Below are 8,427 nucleotides of genomic sequence, written 5' to 3'. Positions count from 1 at the left end.
CAATCACAGCTCAAGATTTTACATTTCCTTGATTGGTTTCTAAGGATAGACCTAAAGATGGTTCTCATTCTGCTAAAAACATCTCTGTTCAATCTATATCTGCAGCTCCCTGGACAGGAAAGACTCTTCATACTTTTTAACCTAAAGCTATAGCTTTTGCTATGACTCACAGGCATGGATCTACTTCAGTTGTTTTACAGATGCCCCTTAGCTGCTTTTTCCTTTCTTTCTAATATGGCTTTCAATTCAGATGACAAACAATGGTAATGCTTTATCTTTGTGTAAACAAGAGATTCATATAAACTAGGAAATTAAATTTGAATCACTTGCCTCAGGTGAAATGGAATCCAGATACGTATTCCTGTCTTGTCAATCAACAAGCATCCCTGCCTATTCCTGAGTGGAAGTTCCAAGTGTACGATTTTTTTCTTTAAGTTCCTTAACTTTAACTTCTGTCCCTAGTTTATATCTGTCTCTGCAGATTTCCACTCAGCTGGTTGACACCATTCAGAATTCAGCTGCAGACTGCAAACCGCTCCAAACAGCTATGAGCTCTGGACTTGCTGAAAACTGATATAAACCAATTTAGCCAACATGATTGCTTCCTGTTGGATAAATGAACCAACTACTTCTGATAAATGCCTCTTTGCCAGAATTCCTCCCGACTTTTGGCTAATATTCCAACTTTTCTGGGCCTGGACAACAGCATCCTAATTTCAGCAGTAAGTAATTAGGAAAATATATCACCCCTTATCCTCAGCAAAGGCTGGAATGCTAAGTTCAAAGGAAATTCCCCAGCAAAGGGAGCAAAATAGCTATAATGGCTATATATAATGCCTATTGTTATACCAAGCTCTCTCATTATCAAAAAGGGACCAGTTAAAACCAAATAGACCAGGATCTGTCAATTGTTAAAATTCCTTAGTCAAGATAGTTCTACAGAACAAAGAGGGTGGCTTTAAAAAATTATTCTTCTATGCTAACCAATTTCTATGCAAATTAATCAGGTGTAATTAGACAGACCCTAGCCATGATACAAATTTTGTCTCTCAGCAAATAGAAGATGCTAAGATATTTGTCTTCTACCTGCATTACCAGCCCACACAACAGAGATACATGACCATTTCTGATCAAGGACTCGAAAGGGACACATAAGACTAACCAACCTGGCTCCATCTTAAGATTGAAACACATCTTGTTACAAAATCAAAATAAATTCATTCCTGATTTCTGTAAAACCTAGATTAGACCAGGTCTTGAGCAATTTTCTAAAATTTGACATGTTCCACACTCTATACCCTGACCTACACCCTGATAAGATGTTCTGCCAAATAATTTTAGCCAAGTTCCTACAGGACCAAAACCCCTTGGAGTCCCTCTGCTCTTGCAGTTTTGGGGGCTATATAAACCCACTTTTTCCCATGCTCAATATTATTTTCTTAAGCCTAGCTATAGGGAGATAACCCTGTCTGACAGGAAATAAAGCTTACTTAATTTGACCAAAGAATGTGGGTAATAATTTTTACTCTTGTTTGGTGGAATTAACATAAGATTTCCTTTTAAAGGGCTACAGAGGATTCAGTGTGCTAATAATCTGTTCATTTTAGACTTTAACTCAACCAGAACTTCTGTGGATGGGAACCAAAAAGAAATTCATCTATTTGGATACTCAGCTACAATCCACCTTCCAGAAATATATTCATGTCAGCAGAAGACAATTTCTGGTAGTTCAGAAGAGTCTGTGGTTTCCTGTCAGGAGAAGTTTTAGTTAGAAAACAGTAGACTTCGGACAAATATCTTCACCCTCACCCCCACACAGCCTAGGCTTGCCGTGCAAGTCGGACATGGTCCAGGATCACCCTGTTCTGTACTACTACTACTTGGCTTTTCTATCAAGATGCCTGAGGAAGTGCACCATGGAGAGGAAGAGGTGGAAACAAGGAAAAATTTTCCCCTGCAAATTGATCTCTATTGCTTCTGATGCCTTAGACAAGATTCGGTATGAGAATCTGACAGACCCTTCCAAGTTGGACAGTGGCAAAGAGCTGAAAATTGACATTGTACTTAATCCTCAAGAGCTAACTTTGGTTGACAAAGGCATTGACATGACCGAGGCTGGCTTCATAAATAACTTGGGAACCATTGCTAAGTCTGGCACAAAAGCCTTCATGGAGACTCTCCAGGCTGGTGCAAACATCTCCATGATTGGACAGTTTGGTGTTGGATTCTATTCTGCCTAACTAGTGGCAGAAAATGGCTGTGGTCACAAAGCATAATGATGATGAGCAGTATGCCTGGGAGTCTTCTCCTGGTGGCTCCTTCACAGTTCATGCAGACCATGGTGAGCCCATTGGTCCAGGTACCAAGGTGATCCTTGACCTCAAAAAGCAGAAAGAATACTTAGAAGAGAGAAGAGTCAAGGAAGTAGTAAAGAAACACTCCCAGTTCATAGGCTCTCCCATCACCCTCTATTTGGAGAAAGAATGAGAGAAGGAGATCAGTGATGATGAGGGAGAGGAAGAGAAAGGTGAGAAAGAGGAGGAAGACAAGAATGACGATGATAAGCCTGAGGTTGAAGATGTGGGATCAGATGAGGAGGATGACAGTGTCAAAGATAAGAAAAAGAATACAAAGAAGATTAAGGAGAAATACATTGATCAGGAAAAGTTAAACAAGCAAAACCTATTTGGACCAGTAATCCTGATGACATCACTTAGGAGGAATATGGTGAATTCTATATGAGCCACACCAATGACTGGGAATTCTGCTTGGCAGTCAAGCACATCTCTGTAAAAGGTCATTTGGGATTCAGGGCCCTGCTCTTCATTCCTCAGCAAGCTCCCTTTGACCTTTATGAGAAGAACAACATAAAACTATATGTCCATCGTGTGTTTATCATGGACAGTTGTGATGAGCTGGTACCTGAGTACCTCAACTTTATCCATGGTATGGTTGATTCTGAGGACCTGCCCCTGAACATCTCCCGAGAAATGCTCCAGTAGAGCAAGATCCTGAGAGTCATCTCAAAAACATTGTCCAGAAGTGCCTTGAGCTCTTCTCTGAGTTGACTGAAGATAAAGAGAACTGCAAGAAATTTTATGAGGCATTCTCCAAGAATTTAAAGCTTGGAATCCATGAAGATTCCATCAACTATCACTGCCTCTCTGTGCTCCTCCACTATCACACCTCCCAGTCTGGAGATAAGATGACTTCCTTGTCAGAGTATGTGTCTCGCATGAAGGAGACACAGAAGTCCATCTACTATATCACTGGTGAGAGCAAAGAGCAGGTGGCCAGCTCTGCCTTTCTGGAGCATGTGCAGAGACGTGGCTTTGAGGTGGTGTACATGACTGAGCCTATTGACGAGTACTGTGTGCAGCAGCTCAAGGAATTTGATGGAAAAAGCCTGGTCTTGGTGACTAAGGAAGGCCTGGAGCTACCAGAGGATGAGTAAGAGGAGAAAATGGAGGAGAGCAAGGCAAAGTATGAGAATCTCTGAAAGCTCATGAAGGAGATCTGGGATTAGAAGGTTGAAACAGTGACAGTCTCTGATAGGCTTGTCTCTTCACCCTGCTGTATTGTGACAAGCACCTATGGCTGGAAAGCCAACATGAAGCTGATCATGAAGGCCCAGACACTGTGAAACAACTCTACAATGGGCACATGATGGCCAAAAAACACCTAGAGATCAATCCTGACCACCCCATTGTGGAGACCCTGCGGCAGAAGGCAGAGGCAGACAAAAGCAGCAAAGCTGCCAAGGACCTGGTGGTTTGAAACTACTATGCTCTCCTCTGGTTTTTCACATAAGGATCCCCAAACCCATCCCAACCACATCTACCACATGATTAAGCTAGGCCTGGGCACTGATGAATATGAAGTGACAGCAGAGGAGCCCAGTGCTGCTATTCCTGATGAGATTCCCTCACTTGAGCATGACAAGGATGCCTCTCACATGGAAGAAGTACATTAAAGAACCCCAGGAAGCCCATGCCCTCTGTACAGTTTCCCTGTGGCTCCCCCAGCAGCCTTGGCCCACCTGGCTCTCTGCTCATGTCAAGAAGAATCTCTTCTATCCTGTCTTTGTGCCTTAAGGCAGGAAAATGCCCTCCCACAGAATAGCAGGGTTGGGTATTGTGTATTGGGTGTTTTTTATTTTGTTTTGAAATTAAAGGTATGCAACACAAAGAAGATGCAGTTTAAAAAAAAAGTAGATTTCTAGTTTCAATAAACCAGACCAGGTGAGCACCACCAATTGCATGTAAGTAAAGTCAAATAGACTTTTGATAATTTTATTTTGAAATTTTGCCTCTACATTTAAACAAAGAATGGCAATACTCAGGAATTAAAATTGGACACATCACATTAAAATTTAGACATGGTGGAGCCCACCTGTAATCCCAGTACTTGGGAGGCTGAGGCAGAAGGATTGTGAGTTTGAGGTTAGCCTGGGAAGCACAGTGAGATCTCTCTCTCTCTCTCTCTCTCTCTCTCTCTCTCTCTCTCTCTCTCTCTCTCTCTCTCTCTCTCTCTCTGTCTGTCTCTGATTACATCCTTACATCCCAGTTGTTATCCCCTCACTTGTATCTTCCTGTTCCCACTCTCCTTTCCTCTTTTGCCTTATTCCTCTCCCCTAGACCTCTGACAGAGGGGGACCTCCTTCCCCAACATATAACCACAGCCTATCAGGTCTCATCTGGATAGCCTGCTACCCCTTCCTTTGTGTGTCACCGGGCCTCCACACCAAGGGGAAGTGATCAAATTGGGAGCACCAGAGTTAATGTCAGAGGCAGTCCCAGCTCTCCCCACAACTATCCATTGGCTAGATCTGAGCAAGGATTTAGGTTTATTGCATGCATTCTCCTTGTTTGGTGCACCAGTTAATGCAGCCAGTCCCCACTCCCCCGTCCAGATCAGCCAGCCTCAATGGTCTCCTTGTGGGGTACCTGAACCCTCTGGGTCTCTCCATGCCCCATTCTTCCATATCACTCTCACCTGGAGTGCAGAATCGAGTCCTGGGATCTGTCCTGAACTCCTGCTGGGTGGAGATTCTCAGGGGACATCTATGTTGGACTAAAAATGAGTATATGCCATGCATGTCTTTCTGGGTCTGGGTTAGCTTACTCAGGATGATCATTTCTAGTTCCATCCATTTGCCTACAAATTTCAAGGTTTCCTTGTTTTTAATAGCTGAGTAGTATTCCATAGTGTAAATGTATCACAGTTTCTTTATTCATTCTAGGTTGTTTCCAGATTCTGGCTATTATGAATAAGGCTGCCTCTCTCTGCTTTTTGACTGCACATGTAATGTGACTAGTCATTTCAGCTCCTGGTACCATGACTCCCCACCCAAATAATCCTTTCTGTCTTGAAGTTGCTATTGTCAGATATATTGGTCACAGCATTGAGAAAAGTGATTAATATATCATGCTTCCTCTCAGTCTGTATCCCACTTCTGCATCTAGTTCAGGCAGCAGGGGATGCCTGAGAGGTAAGTACTGGTGTTCATGAACACACACACACACACACACACACACACACACATGTACATGCGTTCTCTCTCTCTCTCTCTCTCTCTCTCTCTCTCTCTCTCTCTCTCTCTCTCTCTCTCTCTGTTCTGGCAACTCTCCCCTTGCTCCATTCTGCTTTCAGCTCTCCTAGTATCTAGCCTCCAGCCTGCCTCTTTGTTTTCAAATTATTAGTCAGGAGCCTTGCCTCTTCAGCTATTTCCCAACCACCTCTCATTCATTACCATATTTTTCAGATCATAAGACACACTTTCCCCCCAAAAGTGTGTGTGTGTGTGTGTGTGTGTGTGTGTGTGTGTGTGTGTGTGTGTGGCGGGGGGTGGGGGGAATTAGGGTGTGCCCTATGGTCTGATTGCTGTTTTTTCTTGTTTTACTGCTCTAAAAACTGGGTGCATCTTATGGTCAGGTGGGTTTTATAGTCTAAAAAGTACAGTATTTGAAGTTTCCTTATAGCCATACCACCTTGAGTGTTGTTCTGATAAATGTGACCTGCATGGTGTTTTGTGACTGGAAGATTACTATGAGCCAAAATAAACCTTTCCTTCCAAAACAAGGCACAAGTCTTTAGGTTGACTCTGCCTCTTCCTGGAGGTATGACCACAACTAAGAGATGTAACCACCCTGGACCCTCAGCTCCCTCACCTGTGGAAGGGGAGTGATAGCATTGCCATGAAGAGAAGCTAAGAAGTGAAGACAGTGGAATGTTGTACTGCCTGACATACAGAAATGTTATTTAACCCAAACTCACCTTTTTCCCATAATCCAAAAGGAGTGGCTTCAGTGTGGCCACTCATCTGGAATTAAGTAATTATTGCAATTATATTTTTCTTCAGCTCCCCAGATTATACTGAAATTAAATAAATAGCATATTGTTTCAGACTCATTACATTTTTCATGATTCTAAGACTAACCACAACTAACCACTAAGCTCTGCCAAATAACAGACATTTGATTTTTGCTGTGAGAAAAATGAGGTTTCAATGAAGCTAGTTGTTAGAATTTGTTTCTTTGCTGTGCATGTTTTACTGCTGCCCTTAATAAAACTTCTCTTTAAATCATTACAATCATTCTGGGTTGGATTTCTGTGTCTGTAATCTTAGCACTTAGGAGGTTGAGGCAGGAGGATCATGACTTCCAGGCTAGATAGGGCTATATAGTAGAACCTGTCTCAAAAAACGCCGAGATTAAGTAAATAAATAAATCATCATTGCTGGTCAGAGAAGCTCCCTTTGTAGCAGTGAACACAGAGAGCCGTAACTGATGAAAATGAGAGAATGAGAGACTATTGAGTGTTCAGCCCTAAAAGAGACATCTGTAACAACCCTTGCAAAGTTCAGGGGACATCAAGGAAATGGGGGGGGGGCACAGAAAGAATGTAAGAGCCAAAAGATGGAGAGCAGAGTGAAATGCTGTCTTCTGGATGTCATGTGGCTGTTGCACTTGTGAACTCACAGTAGCCATGATTACCTGCACTAACCTCACACCCACCACTCAAGATCACACCTGTCAATGATTCCAACACAGAAGGAGGAGGAGAGCATGAGCCTCTACCACAAGCCGAGGACCTGCTAGAAGTGGATGGCTTCTCAGGGGAGGAAGAGCCAATTTTTCTTTGGGAATGTAACCACAGGGAGGTTGTCCATGCTCATGCAAGCAACAGTGATTAGGCTCAGTATGCTATAAAAAAAATGAATTTGGGGGCATGGTTTGGGGGAGCTCTGGAGAAATGGTAGGAAAAAGTTCTGGGGTGATATGACCAAGATATAGTGTGTGTGTGTGTGTGTGTGTGTGTGTGTGTAATTGTCAAAATATCAATTAAAAATAAACACTTATCATAGTAATGATGAGTAAAAGATAGACATTCCCATTCTAATAGAATAATCCATAAAAATGCATCTCAAGTGCTCTGTTCAACTTGCAGGCACATCTGCTTGTTAGAGAATCTCTTCTTTCACATAATTATCACTGTGTAATTTGGCCTTCTGACTCTTGTGACCTCCAGCAGCTTTCTGAAGCTTGTGTGCTTCATCTGCTCTCTGAGTCTTGTAAATGTCCCTCCTCTTACCCAGGGAGAACTATTTCAATCCAAAAGAAATAGGTACAGTATACCCATAATTGTTTATTGTTGTGCAAATCAGACTCTTGAACTGTCAGTGGTGTGCTTCTGTCACCATGACAACTGAAAATGTTCTCCACATTCCCAGATAACTCCTATAAGGAGTACCATTTCTGGTAGAAAACATAAAGATGACAGGCAACAGCCATTGCTCTGTTGAGTGATGTAGGCTGCTCACTCAAACACTGTGGCCTCTCCACCTAAAAGCTCCTTACCCTTACCCTCACAGGTAAAAAAATAACCATACATTGCTCTGTGTTTCTCAATGCTCAGCTCATGCCTCAATAACAGCAATGGTGACATTCATTGACACTGAAGGTGTGTCTGTGTTTGTGTACCCATGTATGTGTATGTGTGTTCATGTATGTGTTGTGTATATGCACATGTGCTTTATGTGTGTGTACATGTGTAGGTGTACAAGTGTTTTCCCTGTTGAATAAAGAGCTTCTGATAATACAACCTACATTTTATTCATGTTACTTCTTTTTCAAACTGTATTGTGTTGACATATTCAAGTACTAATATCTGGACACACTTGGCCTACACAAATTATAATTTCATAAGGTTCAAGAGAGTAGATGGCTATTAAACATAAACATACTTGTTGTTACACAATGTATGTATTCCTGGAAAACATTGTATTCTACAAGAAGTGTTAGCTAGACTTTTCTGTACAAAGCCCCACAGTCAGTGCTTCATACTTAATGTACCATGGGGTCTTTGATCACTATAGTCACTGAAAGAAATGATACAAATTTATAAACAAACAATATATAGACACAA

General features: G+C 42.1%; 1 pseudogene; it reads left to right on the top strand.

Annotated features, from left to right (window-relative positions):
• Nucleotides 1-1,844: 1,844 nt before the first annotated feature.
• LOC127192049 (heat shock protein HSP 90-beta-like) lies at nt 1,845-3,973 on the top strand (annotated as a pseudogene).
• Nucleotides 3,974-8,427: the final 4,454 nt, after the last annotated feature.

This window comes from Acomys russatus, chromosome 7 (assembly GCF_903995435.1).
Source record: "Acomys russatus chromosome 7, mAcoRus1.1, whole genome shotgun sequence".
Lineage (NCBI taxonomy): Eukaryota > Metazoa > Chordata > Mammalia > Rodentia > Muridae > Acomys > Acomys russatus.
The sequence above is the reverse complement of the archived record's forward strand: the minus strand, read 5'-3'. Positions and strand labels throughout refer to the sequence as shown.